The 20,343-nt window shown below is 42.7% G+C and overlaps 1 protein-coding gene across 7 annotated transcripts in view; it reads right to left on the bottom strand.

Annotated features, from left to right (window-relative positions):
* The window catches only part of TTC28 (tetratricopeptide repeat domain 28), a 638,777-nt gene that overhangs the window by 81,734 nt on the left and 536,700 nt on the right, over positions 1-20,343 (bottom strand). The window lies entirely within an intron of this gene.

The raw sequence follows: 20,343 nt of genomic DNA, 5'->3' as shown, positions 1-20,343 counted from the left end.
AGTTTTATGAGCTGTAAAATGAAGATAATGCCTCCTCTTATCTGTTTTTTAGATTGTCATAGGGTAAAATGAGACATGGAATAAATATATTTTATGGCTATAAAATATCAGGTAAAAATCAATATTTGATTGTTAAGCAGGCCTAATGAAAACCCCCCCTCCCCAATAACTTCAAACTTTCAACATCGGCTCCCTGTTCAGAACTAAGGCTGCAAAGCAGTTTTTTTCCACCTACTGCCAAACACTCCGTCCGCCGCTGAGAAGCAAGGAGAAGGACACATAAGGGTAAGTGGTGAGGCTTTTTCTCTGTAAAGGGACCTAGGAAACTGTTCACCATGTTCTCTTTTGAACCCTTGAATTTTGTACCGTGTGCAAGTAGCACTTACACAAAATTGAAAATAAAAATGTAAATGACGAGTGAATAGGAGACGCATACAAGAGAGTGATCGGCGTATTGATGCAGCATTTTGACACATTATCCTCAGGAATGTGCAGCCTTCGCTATCACATCCAGAAGCCAAGAGTGCCTCTCTAATTCCAGCCAGGCCACCCCCTTGCAGAGTCTTGGCGGCGGCTGCTAACCTCACGAGGCCAGCCAGGATGAACTCTGACCGCGCAAGGATATTTCTTTTCCGTGATTATGGACACACGTTCTCTTCCCAAAGTGGCATAGGCAAGGGCAATTATACTTCCCACTGAGATGAGCTTCTTCCAAAGAAGGAAGTGAAAACCCCCGGATGCCGATGAAAGTACTGGTTACTCCGCCACAGCTCACGATCTACACACTTAGCCCTCAATTCTTCCTCCACTGCCTTGGTGTGCGTGCGCCCCGAGGTCACTGAGAATCTTTAGTCTAAGTTAGCGGACATTCTTTCTAGACCACTCTGCCATAATATTATTCTTCTTCATAAAATGATCAGGCCAACAAGGGTCAGGCATGCTAACTGTGATCATTTTTCATTTAAAAAAAACACCCTATAAGGCCAAAATAACTTAAGAAAACATGTTTTCTATGGCTAAGCTGAGGGCCCGAGAGCTCCTTGGACAGCTCTGCTACTACCGTACGGTAAGACGGCTCAAGTGACCGCCTCCTCTGCCCTTCAGAAAAAGGAGACCATTTCTTTTTACTGTTTTCATTTTTCTTTAGTTTTACTGACACCATGACAAAAGTATTTGATTTTTAACTCTAAAAGTATACAGGATAGAAAGAGACTCTGATACCATTTCAGATTGTAGGCTCTCATGGACTCAGGCCCTGGCTGTTTCAGGTGGGTTTAAAGAGAAAGGATTTTGGTTTAGACCATGCACAACCAAGACCCTTCTGGTCCCCCTGAATGTATACCCTGGATAGGTAAATTTCCGCCAACACAAAGACATTACTAGGAAATGTACATCTTTTATACTTGACTTACTCTTATAGGATTTGCTAGACCAAATTAGGAAATTATTTTCTAGTTTTCTCTAGAAATAGAAAGTGAATCTTCCCTCACTTGCATGCACAATATTTCTTGCTCAAAAGCTCAACATGGCTTTTCACTGTCCAGCAGGTTTTTTAAGTGGTTCTCTTCTTTTCCTTACGCCAATAGACAATGTAAAATATTTAACCCAGGAGACTCAGGGAGAGAGAGGAAAATGATCTCAAGTTCTCACTGGACGATTTGGACCACATGTCTTTCTTAGAAGCAAACCTCTGGCCCCTGGCTATAGGGCCAGCACCAACCCCCGGCCACTGTCACACAGCATCTGGCCCCCTTGCATTTATAAAAAGGGGTGTTTGGGTCCCAGTCCTCCCTATACTCTGTATTTCAACTGTGCTGCCTTCCCTGCATCTCCTTAAGTGTGGCAGCTGTCCATCGCATGCCTTGGCTTGTGCCACATGCTCCACCTTTCACACTGCTGTGCTGGCATGGCAAAAACGCACTGCATCTCTGATTCAGCTTAAGCAATACCTCCTCCAGGTTGATGGAGGGAGATGGGGGGAGGATATGCTAAATGGGTGGTGGGTATTAAGGAGGGCACTTGTTATGATGAGCATTAGGTGTTAAATGTAAGTGATGAATTATTTAAAAAAAAAAACAAACCTCCTCCAGGAAGCCTCTCCTGATTGAGCCCTCCCTGAGGCACAAGTGGCTTCTCTGACCTCTATGTATCTCTCCTACCTTTCTCATAATTGACAACTACAATAATTGGCAACTACATGAAGCCTTCTTATGTGCCCATTTCTAGCCTACTGCTTTTCAGCATTATTATTATTTTATAGTTACAAGAACTCCATGAGATTAAATTGTTTGCCAAAGGTCATGCAGAGAGTAAGCAGCAGAGTCCGGACTGGGTATGCCTGTGTATTATTTCTCTCCTCTTAGACTGAAAGCACCTTGCAGCAGGAAATCTACTGATTTCATCCCTGTAACCCCAATACCCAGCAGAGGACCAGGCATATTGTATGCATTTGGCAAATATTTGCTGAATGAATGTCTTGCTAACTAGGTGTACCACAAATCAGATTGATGGTAATATGTCTTCTAATACGAAATACTAAAAATTCTAATTTCAAGAAAAGACTAGGAAATGGGGGGGGCAGGTAAACTGGTGTCCATCATAAGATGGACCTTTGTGAAACTTACACCCATGCTTCTGGATGTCTCTATTCACAACACCCACAAACCTGCTGGTCTGTGAGCTCCACAAGGACAGGAAATGAGCCTTGTTTCTGAATTCTTGGGGCACAGCACAGTGACTGACATAATGGGGATATTCAGCAAACAGCTGCTTATTGAAAAAATGGATAGAAGATTTCAAATTTGGACACGAGGCTAATTTACTTGGAAAACGGCTTCTAAAACTGTCCACACTATCTTCATTCCAAACACTTCACAGCTGTTCTGCAACCAGAGTTGCATCATACTAAGTGACACCTTATTTACTTCTTCTTTTCTGTTTTTTTCTTCTTCTTCCACTTTGATTTAAGCAGCTTCAGATTTATCTTGGAACCCACATGCCCAAGCTATGTCCAAGTAGACCAGTTTACTCATATGCCATTGACTTAAACTGAGCTCCTCTTAAAGCTTAGGATTACGCAGAGAACAATTCAGAACTTCATTACCCCAGCTCAAATTCCATTGCTATAAATACTGTTACGAACCCCAGGCAACATTCACACGTCTCAAACATAGGAAAAGCTCCACTGCATCAAATATTTTCACAAGCCTTGGAAAATGTAGCGAGAGCTTATGCACAATAAATACTTGCCTCTCGAGAGAGATAAATGGCTTGATGGAAAGAGCAGAAGGCCAGAGGCTGGAGGCCTGGGTTCAAGTTCTGACTTTATTCTTTAGCTGTGTGACCTTGGACAAGTCAGTCTTTGAGGTTCAGTGTCCTTCTCCCGAAAGGAGGTGTCCTAAGAGTCTCCCTACCTATCACCAATGGCTACTGGAAAGGTAAACTGAGGCACTAAATGCGAGGATGCCTGGTAGATGTTCTATAAAAGTACCATGTACGTAACAGGTGGCATGGTTATTGTTCGACCTGATACCTCACTCCATCCTGTGCTCGCGCGTTTGCTTCCCTCCTTTCTGCTGGTCCCCACAGGCAAAGGGCTTAAACCTCTGAAGTCTCTAGTTCTTTAAACTTGCTTTTCTCTTTCAAATAAAGTCAAACATACAACAGATCCAAGTCTGTTTCAAGGTTGAGCTAAAATCACCAAGGCAATTATTTAGGAAGAGTTCAGGGAATTGTACGTAAGATTAAACGATTACTTTAATGTTTGAACAGAAAATACGTAACTTCTCAAGGACTGTTGAATTATTTCTTTCATGATATGTCTTGATATGGATGATTTTCCTTTCAAGAAATACCTAGGGTAATGAACGATTTATTTTTTAAAAATATTCTTCAAGTCAAAGGACTTTTATTTCTAAATGAGAAACCACTCTCCTTGCTCTCAAATTCACTGTAGTAAGATGATTTAAATGATGTATTCAACTGCACTGTGACAGAATCTTTTTCTACTTTTCCATCTTGTTTATTTTTCCACATTTTTCTTGCTTCCATCTATTGCTAAGGCCAGTGAGATTGGACAATACCCAGTATGGGAGACTCAATAGAGGTTTCCAGAAGGGAGGTGAAAAGTCTACCAGAATCTCCCAAGGGACAGCCAAAGTCTGTAAAGGAGTGAATGAGACATTTTCTGTAGGTCTTTTCTCATCCTCAAACAAAATTATTTGAAGATGTAATTCTAGAGCCCCAGGAGGCATGTTGACACTCTTTGTTTTTGAGAAGCCCTTTCTAAAGCCCACCCTTGAATTCTGTTTCCAGCATTTAACTAGCTGTGAGAACCCTTGACAATTCATTAAAAGGCTCTGAGTTTCAGCTTCCTGATAGGTACAACGGGGACCACAAGCACAGCCTCAGAGGATAATAAAAAAATCTATGAGTTTGCACACCTGTGTCTGACACATGGAAAATGGCCAACAGAGGCCGTTTCCCTTCTTCGAAATCTGAGAGGTCCTGATAGGGTGTCGGAATTAAAACACGAGCACTCACTTGGCATTACATAGCACCCACCAACGCATGTTCTGCACCTTGGTTTATTAATATTATTTAAGAGTGTAAGACAAAATCAAAGTTGTATCCATTCACTGAAAAATCCTATCTGTGATGGGAAACCGAAATGACTCATATTGTACAGAATCTGGACTCTCTTGCCTGTTTGATTCATTTTCAAAGACAAGTTAGACAAATAGCTTTTTTCCTCCTCTTAACTTTCTGCCAACTGTAATTCTCTACCTCTTTTAAATTTAGCCATTTCCAACATTCAAAAGTGCTGTAATCCAAAGCCCTTACCCAGTATAAACTATGCTGAGTTTTTATCTCTGAGGCTTAAAACTCAATACTGAGCTAAAGTAGGAGGAAGCAGAGAAGAACAAAAATACAATAAAACGTTAGTTTATGCTTGATTGAAAGAAAGTTTGTGCAAACACACACTCTTCTTGTTCCTCTTCTTTTCACTCTGCTGTTAGCACTGTTTGCTCCTTCTCTATCCTTCTTTGGAAATGGCTTTTCTCATACACAGCCAGACCAATTCTAGCATTGATCAGAGATGTTCCCAGCTTCAGCTTTCATGTAATTAGGAAGAGAGGAAGAGACCATGTTTATATGCAAAAAAGGAAAGGTGGACCCATCTCATTTAGTCATTCAATGACTAATTTCCCTGAGCGCCAGTGACATTCCAGGTACTGTCCTGATAGTGGGAAGACCCAATCCCCACCCTCAATGGCTCTCGAGTCCAGTAGGGAGGAAAAGACACGAAAAAATGAACCTCATGCAGTAAGTAATACTGTGATTAGGGGCAGCCAAGAAGGAAACAGTGAAATCCATAGCAGTAGGACTATCCAGACTTGACAACAACCCTAAAGAGATTTCCTAAGTCATCGACAGGACTGTGGCAGCGAAAGCCTCACGAAGAAGTCCAGAGGAAGAGAGGGTTTGCCGTGGATGGCTGCAGGAAAGGAAATCAATGTCATGTATCCCTTGGTCTTCCTATTTGATCTTCACAAGAATGGCTGTCTCCAGCCTTGGGGTGATAATCAGTATGTGAACACATACAGTTTCAACCTCATCAGGTCTAATTAATAGCTGTATATTTGAACTTACAGAAAGATCTGAAAGTTATCCCACGGCTATCTCCTTTCTTGGACAGGATAGGTCCATCCAACTTCTGGCTTTAGGTGGAAGCATCTACTGTAGCTTGATCCACCAGTGACACTAAAGCTGAGGACAGAGAAAGTGGACTGAAGCCTCCACCCCCCCCCCCCCCCATCAGCAACACACTTGCAGGAGGCCTGCACGTTGAGGCAGGAGCCATGTCCTGCGATGGGGAGGTACTCAGTCCTTCTTAAAAGCAGAACGCTTTGGTGAGAGCTGCCAGAAAAATGAAGTGTTCTCTCCCGATGTTTCTAATTAGCAGTGAGATGAGCAGCATGCACAAGAATAAAGAAAAAGACAAGTTTATGATGATGACTTTGTCTCCATCAGACAGTATGTTTTTGGAAGTGACAGATCCTTAAATCAATTCTGCCTCTCCCAGCTTATTAGCACTGACTCCTCACTGCATTAGCATAAGTCTATCAAAAGGCAAGAAAGAACATCTCATTACTTTTGAAGACATAATGAGTTTAATGGGTTACTGCGAATCAGAAGAGTTTCATGGGCTGGCCTATGGGTCAAAATTTGTAATGTGGATGTTAGTTCAAGGTCTACAAGATCTGGGGAAGTACACCTCTCTGAGTGTCCACGATGATGACCTGTCTTCATGGGGCTGCACAGGGGTGGGAGTGGGAAGAAAAGGCTAGAGCAGTGACTCTGAAACACACGGGATTGCTTGGGTCGTGCTTTGGTACACTGATGATGACATGCTGCCCATACACTCAATGATGCTCTAATGACCGTGTGTGGCCCAGTTTGGAGGTGACTCCCGCAGTTCGTTCTTTTCCTCTTCCAATCCCCCTTATTCAGTGAATACTCATGGAGGCATGAGTACCTCTTAGGGGCTACGCACTGCCAAGGGCTAGGAACGTACAGATAAGACATGACTGCATGGCATTCAGGGACACTCCTTGTTGGGACTGAGTTAATTTATACAATTTAATTCCAGTTAACCAACAATGATGCATCAGAGTTCTATGCACTGTGTGCCCAGACTTTTCTAAATCCTGGAAAGGTGGAAAAAGAAGCAAGGCCTGGGGGCGGCGGGGGCGGTCAGCCCCACAGCAGCACCCTCTACTTTGTCTCTGCATTTCGGCTTCTCCCCACCTGTGTAAGCCCTTCCTGCCTTCAGGAAAAGCAATGCCCTGGGGGGAAAGAACCCCAAGGGATCCCACACTGGCAGAAGCAGAAAGCAAATGCACACTCACAGGGACATGCATGGTATAGAGGTGGCCGGGGGAAGAAATGCCCGTATTTGAACAGAGAGTTGACACCGGGAGGGGAATAGGCCGTACAGGACAATGGAGCCTAAGCACCAGCTTCGTGGGCTGGCACTCCTCAGCCACCACCGTTCTCTGTAGGCTGCGATGTAGGTGGAAATGCTTGGATGACAGCAGAGCTTTGAGAAAAGTCCTCAGGCAGCAGAGGACAGAAGCACTGAAGGGAGGACGAGGGGGCAGGAAGGCTAAGCTGGTCATGAGGGCGTGCTGTGGTTAAGAGCTTGGCCCAGAGGAGGGGAGAAGAAGGGGGCAGACGAGCAGGATCACACAGAGTTCAGTGACTGGTTACATGAACAGCAATATAGGAAAGGGAAATTTAAGGACTAACGATTTAAAGGCCTCAACACTAAAGAACTTGTGGGGGAAAGGTGGAGGCTTTATTTCATTTTTTAAAAAATATTTTATTTATTTATTTGACAGACAGAGATCACAAGTAGGCAGAGAGGCAGGCAGAGATAGAGGAGGAAGCAGGCTCTCCACTGAGCAGAGAGCCCGATGCGGGGCTCGATCCCGGGACCCTGGGATCATGACCTGAGCCGAAGGCAGAGGCTTAACCCACTGAGCCACCCAGGCACCCCAAGATGGAGGCTTTAAGTTAAGTGGGGAAAATTGGGAGTCACGGTGTGCCAGGCTGGGCAGGTGTCTGAGCAAGGGTCTGACCGTGCATTTACTGACCTCGAGGTGAATTCCAGGGGGATGGGCAAGTCTCAAAACCGAGGGAGACACGGGGCCAGTGATATAGACACTTGTCCTCGAGGAAGATTATGTTTCCAAGGGAAAATAAAGTAACCAAGGGTAAGTGAGAGGAAGATGGGAAGCCACAGGGGAGGAAGGGGTGTGTGGGAAGCCTCCCCCAGCTGGGTGAGTGCTACATTGAGGAGAGAAAGATACAAGTAGAAACCAGCAGACACTGAAGGGAAGAGACGCATGAGGCCTGAGCAAGGATCATCCTTCTCTCTCTCTCTCCAGGCCTCCATGGATGAGGGGCAGAGGGAGGCCATGTTCCCGTTCAGCTCTTATTCACTCCACAGGAGAGAGATATTCCTTCCCCTGCTGATGTTCGGCTTAATGTGGGACTTGCTTTAGCCAACAGAACGTCAGTGGACGAGAGGCAAGCAGGGCTTTCAAAGTGTCTGTTTTTCTTGGTCCTTTGCAATCCTGATTTCTGCTGTGAGGAGAGTGTTGTCTGGTTACCACTGGTCACAGAAAGATGAGACACAGGGACCTAAGGCTACCAGGGAGCCTAAGCAGAACCACTCCAGCTGATCTGCAGCCCCAAAGCAAGAAATACATGTCTGTGGTTACAAGTCTCTGAAATCTCAAGGTGTTCATGACACTACTGGAGGAAAACCTGACTCATACAGCGTGAGCTGGGCGTCTGACACCATGAAACGTGCTCTTTTAAGGACGGCACCCCTCCAGGGCCTCCTTAACCACTGTGCTCAAATCATAAAAGGACAAATGGGATGAAAAACAATACCTATTTTAGCCGGTTCCGAGAGGAACTTGGTGGCTATACTGGGGTCATTTTCCCAAAGCAAGATAAGTCAAGAGTTATATATTAAATGTCTTAAATATCGATTGTTAGATAAAGCTGCACAGAATCAATCAGAAAGAAAAGACCAGGGAATTTCACCGGGGCAAAGGGCAGGGTATACAAAGTCAGGGATATTGAAATTTGATTAGTTCAAAGAATTTTTGCGAAATTGGTCATGGCAATAACCCGCCAACATCTGATCTGACACTGAGGGAGAAGAGCTGAAGGTCTGGACTGGTCAAGAGATTCGCCCCACCCCTTCCCCCCTACCAAGCCCTTCTTCTAGCAGGGATGCTATCCCAAGCTTTGGGATCAGGAACAAAGGATCAGAGACAAGAGCTAAAGAAATGTCTGAGAAATGTTGTTTAACAGTGCCCCTGCCAGGTCTTCATGGCATCTACCAAACAAGCTAGTGCTCTGGGGCCTGGGAACAGAAATGTCAGGGAAACCCAGGGAAAGTCAAGCCGTTCATAGTTTCAGGCCCCACACGGGCCAAACAACAGGCATAGAACACTTTACCCCACATCACTGCTGTCTGCTTTTTGTCTTTAGGCGGATTCTACCATTCACCAGATTAGCCTTCCCATGTATAAGGGGAAACTCAGCAATTTCGAGAATTCTGCTTTTTAAAAAGCTCATGAGACCTACAAAAGGGGATTCAATTTAGCTACTTCAGAGGTCAGACAAGAAGACCAACTCCACTTATCCTTCTTGCTAAGCTGCTGATACCCTAAGAAGCTTACTGAATGCAACTTTCTGAATTTATTTTGTACTCAGCCTTTTGGAAGGAATCTAAATCTGGGAATCAGGGCATAAGACCAGAGTCTCCAGTGCGTTCCATTCATTTCTGCAGCTGTGTCTCTTCAGTGATGTAATCCCTAATCTGGCATCATCTTCTCAAACATGGATAGCCGAGCTTGAGTGAGTCACCTCATAGATAAAGCCTGCCTTTTGGACCCAGCCATGTCCCAAGAAGACAGGGCATGAGACCCAGACAGGCAAACCCACCCCATCAGAAAGGGGGCTCACCTTCAGATCTTGCAAGAACGAGTGAACCCCAGGAGGCTGCACTGAGTGGTTATGACACAGAGGACAATTCTACAGCAGAGGACAGATGGACCTCCTCTTGCGCCCATCATTCATTATCTGGAGGCCGTGGGCCCTTCCCTCCTCTACACCCTTGCCTGGGGAGGAATTCCTCTGCTCACTTGACTTTTCTCCCTTCACTCTCTGGGGTCCAGCTTAAATGTCACTTCTTTGGAGGCCTCTTGAACCAACTGCCTTACCTCCAAGGAGGCGGAGCAAGGAGGTGCAGCATTCTTTGTTTAGACCTTTATCATAACATTTTGCACGTGGTAGATTAATAATTTATATATTTGTTGCATGTTTCACACTGTGAGCTACTGCAAGGCCAAGAATTCCAGCTATTATTCATGCATATATCTCCAGGCTCAGAACTAGCTTTGGCACAGACTGACTACATCGCATAAAATATTTTCAAAATGGTAACCTACCCTAATTTAGAATGAAATGGGAAACTCTTTGTTTTAAGAAACAAAATAAATGCCCCCAAATTATTATATCTACTTTTATTCCACATAATTCTGAAAATGATTTGGGGTAAGAAAAAAAATATTTGATTTTTAAAATAAAAACTTACTAGTTTGGATTGATGGGGGGGTCAGTCTTGATTAGCACAAAGCTACAATTAGAAAATATTATAAAGATAATTTTAAACTTTCAAATACTAACTGTAACTTAAAATAAGCCTGTAACTTAAAATAAACTGTAACTTAAACAATATGACAATGAGAGTGCTTGGGTACTTGCTTAAAAGAACAGATACAAATAAAGCAATCTATCAATTGTCCATTTATTTACATGGATTAAATATGTACTAGGCAATCCTGCCTTTGCAATTTGTTTAAGAAATCCTGCTTTTCGGGGCGCCTGGGTGGCTCAGTGGGTTAAGCCGCTGCCTTCGGCTCAGGTCATGATCTCAGAGTCCTGGGATTGAGCCCCGCATCGGGCTCTCTGCTCAGCAGGGAGCCTGCTTCCTCCTCTCTCTCTGCCTGCCTCTCTGCCTGCTTGTGATCTCTCTGTCAAATAAATAAATAAAATCTTAAAAAAAAAAAAAAAAGAAATCCTGCTTTTTTTTTTCTTTTTTGGGGGTAGGGGGAATCTCTCTGGGATTGGATTAATCATAATCTTCGATTCCTGACACACTTTCATCATTGATCCATGCATGGCCTGCTTTCATTGACTTACTTAGTAATTTTTTAATAATTTAATGAGTGCTCACAAAACCACTACCCAAAACAAAAGCCAAAGAATAACACATCTTATCATTTGTTACCTCCCATGGAGCCCATCCTTTGCTTCCCCATCCCGAGGAAAGTCCCATCCCAAAGCCCATGGCCATCGCCCCCTGCCTGTCCTTTCCATACAAATTTTATTGCATCTAGCTATATTTCTAAAAGCATATTTTTATTTTAGTTGTTTTAAATCTATTAAAAGGACTTCATGCCATAGGTAATATTTGAGGATTTGCTTTTATTCACTGATTATATTTCTAAGATTTGGCCACATCTTTGGGTTCCCGGGGGCTCATCTGTGGCTTAAGATTCCATTTTGGGACTATTACTCATCCACTCTCTTACAATGTCATGTGGGTTTCCAGCATTTTGCTATTGTTTACAGTGCAATTCTGAAAATCCTCGCTCATGTACAAGAGCCTCTCTCGGACAGTATGCTTGCGTAGATCTGGGTCAAACGCTAAGTGAATATTCAGCTTTAGAAGGTAATGTTAACTGTCTTCTGATGTGGTTGTGCCCATTTACTCTCGCACCAGCCCATATGAGGTATCTCATGGACCCACATCTCCTCCAGCACTTGGCACTGTCAGATTTAACAGCTACCACTTGTGATCAGTCTAGAGCTAACAGAAAGCATCAGTATTCACAAATTGGTACAACCTAGATTAATCCATGAAATCAGAAAATGCACTGGATTATAAAAATAACCTGCTGTAAAAAAAATTAGAAATATAGAAAAGCATCGAAAGAAATGAAAATAAGAGCTATAATTTATCAAGGTTTAATATTCACTACAATGAAGGAATATTTCCCCTATTATAAGGGCAGCCTATGCTTACAATTTATCTAAAATCCCTTGGGAGCACTCCTTCCAGACCTACTAATATTCTCACTGGTCAGCTCAGCGTCACCAAAGTGTCACTGCACTGTCCCGGGTGCCCAGGAAACAGCAAGACTCTGGCTAAATACCAGAATTAAGAACTGAAGATGTGTTTTGAAATTCATAACATCTCCCTTATGGGAGGTTCATGTTCTATACAGTGGTTTCAATCTATGCCTCTTTTGATCTGGGAGGAAGGAAGGGACTGGAAGTTCTTATTAAACACTTAATAAAAGCAGTTCTTTTATTTTTAAATCCATTTTCAGAAACTCCTTTGTACCACTGCACTTCCTTTCAGCAGCAAGATACCATTAAGGAAAGCAAAAACGGTCTGCATTATAACAAGGACACCACAGCCAGGCTGTGGGTAATTGAATGAAGGTGTTCCCCAAGGCACAGAGACTCAATTTCTAGGGGCACAGTGTATCTCACATCCACTAGGAAAAGAGTCAGTAAATCGGCCCAGCATGAACAGAGAGTGTGCTCACAGCACATCTTCTGGTGACTGAAATTCAAATTTATGGACATCTCACTATGGGCCAGGCACTGTGTTAGCGGTGGGCATTCAGAGAGGACATAGCACTTGCTTCCCATGGTATCGCCCCCTGCCTGGGAAGACACACAAGTCAGGTGATTATGAAATAAGAAAGAATGGAGTGAGAGCTATTATTAGGCACCTCAGAGGGGGAGCAAAAATCTCATTTGGACTTAGGGTCTCTGGGTGGTCCTCATGGAAACCGTGTGAGATTTGAACAGGGCTCTCATGGGTGATTAGAATATCTGTAGGAAAAGTAGGGCAATTCTGGACAGCAGGGAGAGGGACTTAATGCATTCAGAGAGTCAATCAGTTGCCCATTTAAACATTTATTCAGCATGGACTATGTCACAGGACCACCCCAGGCACTGGGTATGCAGAAGTGAATGAAACCAAGCTTCCGAAAGGCCTTTCTGAGGAGTTAGCAGGGAAGCAGGAGTTTGAAGGAGGAGATGGAACCCGCCATACCAACAGCAGTTGGCAGAACTTTATAGAGAGAAGGAAGGGCACACGCTAAACCTTAAGGTGGGACAGCCCTTGGAATGGCCCTGGTGGTGAAAGGAGGCTGGGGGACCACACAGGGATATGTCAAGCTGAAGGACCAGAGGTGTCATTCAATGGGCAGACAGAGGCAAGATCACCTGCCATAAGGAGTGTGAAGCTTAAAAAACATCAGAAGCTTTGAGGGGGATGCTTTGTGACGAGTCTAGGGTGCTTGTGGATGGGGAGAACAAGGAAGCATAGTCCCAAATGCATCTGTGAAAGGTCGCTCTGTGTGAAGGGGGCCGGAAGGCTGAGAGAGGAGGTGGCAACAGTAGTTCAGGCTACAGACGATGAGGACCCGCACTGTGCTTGTGGTGGTGGAGACAGAGTGGGTGGATTCAAATATATCTTTTGGGTTTTTTTAAGATTTTATTTATTTGACAGAGATCACAAGTAGGCAGAGAGGTAGGCAGAGAGAGAGAAGGAAGCACGCCCCCCAATGAGCAGAAAGCCAGACGTGGGGCTCTATCCCAGGACCCTGGGATCATGACCTGAGCCAAAGGCAGAGGCTTTAACCCACTGAGACACCCAGGCACCCCTCAAATGTACTTTTTATACCTTTTTTTACTTGTGGTAAAAAACATACCTCCATACTGTTTTTCATAGTGGCCACAGCATTTTATATTCCCACCAACAGAACACAAGGGTTCTGACTGTTCCACATCTTTGCCAACACTCATTATATCCTATTTTTTGATAGTGGCCATCTTCATGGGTGTGAGGGGATATCCATCCCACGGTGGTTTTGATTTGCATTTTCCTGATGATCAGTGATGTTGAGCATCCTTAGGTGCTTGTTGACCGACTATCTTCCCTGGAGATTGTCTATTCTTTGTCCATTTTCAAATCAGATTGTTTTTGCTATTGTTGTTGTTGTTAGATTGTAGGAGTTCTTTACATATTCTAAATAGTAGCCCCTTACCAAATCTATGGTTTGAAAATATTTTCTCCTATTCTATAAGTTGATTTTTTACTCTGTTGACGGTTTCCCTTGCCTTGCAGAAGTCTAAATGTCATGTACTCCCACCTGTGTAATTTTGCTTTTGTTACTTGGGCTTCTGGTGTCATATTCAGGAAACTGTTGCCAAATCCAATGTCATGAAGCTTTTCCAAGGAGTTTTATATTTTCAGATCTTGTGTTCTGGGTTTTTAATTCGAGTTAACTTTTATATATAAGACAAGGGTCCAACTTCATTCTTTTGCATGTGGATATCCAGTTTTCCCAACATTTGTTGAAGAGACTATCCTTTCCCCCAATATGTAGCCTTGGCCCTCCTGTCAAAGATCATTTGACCTACATATCAGGCTTTATTTCTGGGCTACTTGATTCTATTAGCCTGTCTGTCTCTGTCTTTATGCCCGTACCTCACTGTTTTGATCACTGTAGCATTGTGATGTTTTGAAATCAGGAAGTGTGTGGCCTTTGGCTTTGTTTTTATTCTTCAAAATTGTTTCAGCTTTTTTGGGTCCTTTGAGATTCCATATGAATTTAGGATTTTTTTTCTATTTTTATAAAAAATACCATCAAAATTTTGACAGGGATTACAATGAATCTATAGATTGCTTTGGGTAGTAATGGACATTTTAACAATATTAGTTCTTCCAATCCATGAACATGGGATGTCTTTCCATTTATTGGTCTTCTTTAATTTCTTTGAGCAATATTTTACAGTTTTTAATATACAAGTCTTTCACCTCCTGAGTTAAATTTATTCCTAAGTATTTCATTCTTTTTGATGCTATTATAAATCGGTTTGTTTTCTTAATTTCCTTCTAACAATTACTCATTGTTAGTATATAGATATGCAACTGAATTTTGAGTATTGATTTTATATCCTACAACTCTGCTAAATCTGTTTATTAGTTCCAACAGGGTTTTTGGTGTTATCTTTAGGGTTTTCTTTTTTCTTTCTTTTTTTTTTCTCATTTTTATTTTTTATTTTTATTAATTTTTTTATTTTTTCAGCATAACAGTATTCATTATTTTTGCACCACACCCAGTGCTCCATGCAATCTGTGCCCTCTACAATACCCACCACCTGGTGCCCCCAACCTCCCACCCCCCACCCCTTCAAAATTCTCAGATCGTTTTTCAGAGTCCATAGTCTCTCATGGTTCACCTCCCCTTCCAATTTCCCTCAACTCCCTTCTCCTCTCCATCTCCCCTTGTCCTCCATGCTATTTGTTATGCTCCACAAATAAGTGAAACCATATGATAATTGACTCTCTCTGCTTGACTTATTTCACTCAACATAATCTCTTCCAGTCCCGTCCATGTTGCTACAAAACTTGGGTATTCATCCTTTCTTTTTTCTTTTCTTTTCTTTTCTTTTTTTTTTTTTTTACAGCTTTATAAACATATATTTTTATCCCCAGGGGTACAGGTCTGCGAATCGCCAGGTTTACACACTTCACAGCACTCACCATAGCACATACCCTCCCCAATATCCATAACCCCACCCCCCTCCCCCCATCAACCCTCAGTTTGTTTTGTGAGATTAAGAGTCACTTATGGTTTGTCTCCCTCCCAATCCCATCTTGTTTCATTTACTCTTCTCCTACCCCCTCAACACCCCATGTTGCATCTCCTCTCCCTCATATCAGGGAGATCATATGATAGTTGTCTTTCTCCGATTGACTTATGTCGCTAAGCATGATACCCTCTAGTTCCATCCACGTCGTCGCAAATGGCAAGATTTCATTTCTTTTGATGGCTGCATAGTATTCCATTGTGTATATATACCACATCTTCTTTATCCATTCGTCTGTTGATGGACATCTAGGTTCTTTCCATAGTTTGGCTATTGTAGACATTGCTGCTATAAACATTCGGGTGCACGTGCCCCTTCGGATCACTACGTTTGTATCTTTAGGGTAAATACCCAGCAGTGCAATTGCTACATATAATGTCACCTGTGAACAGACCTAATTTTACTTCTTCTTTTGCAATTTGGAGGAATTTTATTTCTATTTCTTGTTTAATTGCTGTGGTTAGGACTTCTAGTACTATGAATAGAAGTGACAAGAGAGGGTACCCTTGCTTTTTTCCTTATCTTAGAGGGAAAACTTTTAGTTTTCACCAATGAGTATGATTTTAGTTGCAAGCTTTTCATAAAGGCCTTTATTATGTTGAGGTAATTTCCTACTTTTCCTAGCTTGCTGAGTGTTTGTTTGTTTGTTTTTTTTATCATGAAAGGGTGTTAAATTTTGTCAAATGTCTTTTCTGTGGTTTTTGATATCATCATGTGGTTTTTGTTCTTCATTCTGTTAATGTGGTGTATATTACAATGACTGACTGAGGAGGGAAATGGGGAAACTCAAGAGTTGGGATTTAGATATTTTAGACTAGAGATTCCTGGAAGATTCCCAGGCAGAGATGTTTGCTGGACAGCTGCACCTACAGACTTAGAGGTTAGAGATGCCTGAGAAAGCAGCACAGGGTATATTTAGAGAAAAGAGAAGAAGGCAAGGTAGCCAGAACAAGGTGTTCACCAAGAGACAAGATGGAAAATAAACCCAGAATGACTTCCTAGAGCTAGATCATGGTGTCAAGCTCCAAAACTTGGATTTTATTTTCTGTAAACTGATTTCTGTAAAAGGTTTCTTTTTTTCCCCCCTTTGAATAACAGAGTTGTTTATCCATGGCTTTATTTCTCATTTAAAAAGTAATACATGTTCATTATGAAAATAAGGAATCACATAAAGAATAAAATGCCAGCCATCTATAATTCCACCATCCACCTATAATTACCAATAACACTATAGCCTATTTCCTTCTAAGGACTTTTTTCTTACTCTTCACACCCATATTTTGTATATATTACAAAACTGAAATTACACTATATATTTTAATTCTATATTCTACTTTTTTTACTCAACATTTTGCCATAAACATTCAGCTATGTGACTAAAAAGTCTCTGTTACACATAATTTTAACTACAATGTGATATCATATTGGATAGATATAAAATAATTTTACATTCAATTATTGTGGACATTTAGACTTTTAGAATTTTCTATAATGGGGAACCTGAGTGACTCGGTTAAGTGTCCAACTCTTGATCTCAGCTCAGGACATGATCTCAGGGTCATGAATTCAAACGCCGCAACCAGCTCCATGCTGAGCCTGGAAACTGCTTAAGATTCTCCCTCTCCCCTGTCCCACTTTCCCCCTCACAAAAAAATCAATCAATTAATTTTCTGTAATGGACCTATTATAAATATTCCTATGAATACCTCTTTACTCCATTTCCAAAAGGAGAATTTGAGAGTTAAAGGCCATGAACATTTAAAGATTTTTGAATCTGCTGGCAAGTTTTTTTAGAAAAGCTAGACCAACTTATATCCCTACTGTATAAGACTGCTCATTCATCACATCTTTACTATTATTAAGCATTATGGCTTTAAAAATATTTAAAAATTTTGGGACGCCTGGGTGGCTCAGTTGGTTGAGCGGCTGCCTTCGGCTCAGGTCATGATCCCAGCATCCTGGGATCGAGTCCCACATCGGGCTCCTTGTTCATCAGGGAGCCTGCTTCTCCCTCTGCCTCTGCCTGCCATTCTGTCTGCCTGTGCTTGCTCTCTCTCCCTCTCTGACAAATAAATAAATAAAATTTTAAAAAAAATTAAAAATATTTAAAAATTTTGTAGATGAAAAATAATTTATCTTTGACATTTTCATGAAACTGTGAGGCAGAAACCAGAGTCTCACAAAACTCCATTCTAGTAAATTCAAACCATGCCACTGAAGCGTTCAATTTTGAGTTTAAGCTCACAAAATAAGAATAAATTTCTAATAAGACTAGTCTAAAGCAGCAGAAAAGACCTCATTTCTGGCAGTCTCAACTGGACATCGAAGCTACCAAGGGCAGCCCGACAAAGTCACGCTAAGCATCAAGCTACCCAACATCCTAGAGACAGATCCCTAAGGACTCATCCTAACTTGTCAGCTTTCTGTAGAGAGCAGAAAGGAAAAGATTAATGTGGAGGATTAAGCAAGTTACAGTCTCTCTTCTCTCCCTACCATTGATGAAGAGTTGAACTATAACCCAAAAACCATTTTTTCAATTCAAAATTCACCTGGAAGCAAAATTACTCAACCTCTAGTATCATAAAAAAGAACTGCGGAGGCATAAGTGTTTGGAGTTATACACAGTGGGGGTGGGGGCAGGCACTGGGAAGACTCAAAGGGTAGTCCCCTTCCTTTTTTTTTTTTTAATATTTTATTTATTTATTTATTTGAGAGGGAGAGAATGAGAGAAAGAGAGTGAGAGAGCACGCATGAGAAGGGGAAGGTCAGAGGGAGAAGCAGACTCCTGCCAAGCTGGGAGTCTGATGCAGGACTCGATCCTGGGACTCCAGGATCATGACCTGAGCTGAAGACAGTTACCAACCAACTGAGCCACTCAGGCACCCCTCCCCTTCCTTCTTATGGTGAATCTTAATCTAGATCCATGAAAATTGGGATCAAGTAAAATCCCTATTTTCCTGCAGGCTGAGCCCTATCAGGGTTGGTATGGACGGAGAAGACCCAGGTGTGGTCACCAGCATGCTGTAACAGAGGCGGTGTGCAGAAACCCCTTCAGCACGTGCAGAAGTTTCAAATGAGAGGCGTTGCACACTTGTGTCCCTTCATGATCTCATCTCAGAGAAAGCTCTGGACTCTGGTCTTACAAATCTAAAAATCGGATATTAATGTGCTCTAAAAGGCTTTGCCTCTTGAGAGCGCATGTTCATTGGCCAAGCAGAGTTGTACAGATCACAATGCCAGGTTCTTATGTACATTCTCTACTCACAAGTACACTTGTAGGAGAAATCAAATGATAATCAGAAGATCCTGAATAAGGGAAGGCAAGGGGACGACCTGAGAGGTCTTCTCCGCCACGGTTACTGAAGGCCTCTGTGCAACTGCCTGAGGTGGCCTTCATCTCCTCTATTTCTCCTCATCCTTTGGAGCTCAGCTCAAATATCCCCTCCCCAAGGAAGCTTCCCCAGCTCCCCCAGATCGGTTTTCCACCCCCCACTTACACCTTTTTATCCACCCTGCATTTTTCCTTTAAGCACTATGGCAATTTTAATTAAAAGGTTTCTTTTTTTTTTTTTTTAAAGATTTTATTTATTTATTTGACAGAGAGATCACAAGCAGGCAGAGAGGCAGGCAGAGAGAGAGGAGGAAGCAGGCTCCCTGCCGAGCAGAGAGCCCGATGCGGGGCTCGATCCCAGGACTCTGAGATCACGACCCGAGCCGAAGGCAGCGGCTTAACCCACTGAGCCACCCAGGCGCCCCTAAAAGGTTTCTTATACTCTGTTGTTTCTGATCTTTCAGGTCCCTGGGAATAGAAGCCATGTCTGCCTTACTCACCACCTTACTCCTGATCTCTAGTACACATAGTACACAGCAGGTGTTCTAATATTTGTGGAAAGGAAGTGGGGAAGGATAAGAGAGCACAAAGGCTGCAGGTCTACTGTGGGAACAGCCTTCCAATGGGACTTCGAGTCCCTTAACCAAGATCCTCTTTCCCTTTGAAAGTGTCAGAAATGGGCACTGCCAAATCTGCCCTACTCTCTCTCTCTCATTTTGTGTTTCTACTGCTGGCCAACCATCCTTTTAACACTCACTTTGTTGTTGTTGTTGTTGTTTTTAATTTTTTTAAATATTTATTTGACTGTAGAAAGAGAAAGAAAAACAGAGAGAGAAAGAGAGGGGGAGCAACAGAGGGAGAGGGTGAGAGAGAAGCAGGCTCCCTGCTGACCAGGGAGCCCCACACAGGGCTAAATCCCAGGACCCTGAGCCAAAGGCAGAGGCCCAATCAACGAGCCACCCAGGCGCCCCATTAACATTCACTTTGGTTGGATACACAACAACTCTGGTTAGGTTACAGTGGAATTGGACTGGCTGCAGTGCCATTCTGTTGCTGAAGCAGCTTTGTTCTCTCCTGGCCTAACCGAGTTTATGGTCATGTATAATTACATTTCAGAGAATAGCCATACTTCCAAGTTCTTGGGGTTACCACACTGTCAAGCCCCTGTAATCAGCACACTGCGACTCAAGGTTAAGGGAAGGGGTGCCCCAGGATACACCGTAGTCATAGAAGAAATAGGACAATGATGTGTGCATGTGGCTGAAGCCTGCTCATACTTCATACACACAGAAGCTGGAGATGACATTCTTACATGCTTTGGCTATTTTTGCAAATATGATATTAATTTTGATAATTAAAAACAGAACAAGTGGTGGCCTGGGAGTCTGGGTGAGATCTCTATTGTTGTGATCCCAGCTCTGACACGAACTTGGCTGTCAGCAATCTTATTCCACGCTGGCTTCTGTTAAATAAAGGAGTTTGACTAGAAGACCCAACAGCACCTTCCCCTCTTGACATTACATTATCCAAGTCATCTAAGAACTTTCCCCAACTTCATAAGCACCCAAAGACCAACCCAGCTGCTGGCACTGACCAACACACACACAGGAATCTGGGATAAGCCTTTCCAAAGAATTATGGTGATGTCTTGGGATTTCCATGACTGCAAATGAATCACTCAAGAGACC

Source organism: Lutra lutra, chromosome 12 (genome assembly GCF_902655055.1).
Source record: "Lutra lutra chromosome 12, mLutLut1.2, whole genome shotgun sequence".
In the NCBI taxonomy this organism is placed as follows: domain Eukaryota; kingdom Metazoa; phylum Chordata; class Mammalia; order Carnivora; family Mustelidae; genus Lutra; species Lutra lutra.
This window is presented reverse-complemented; position numbering and strand designations above follow the sequence as displayed.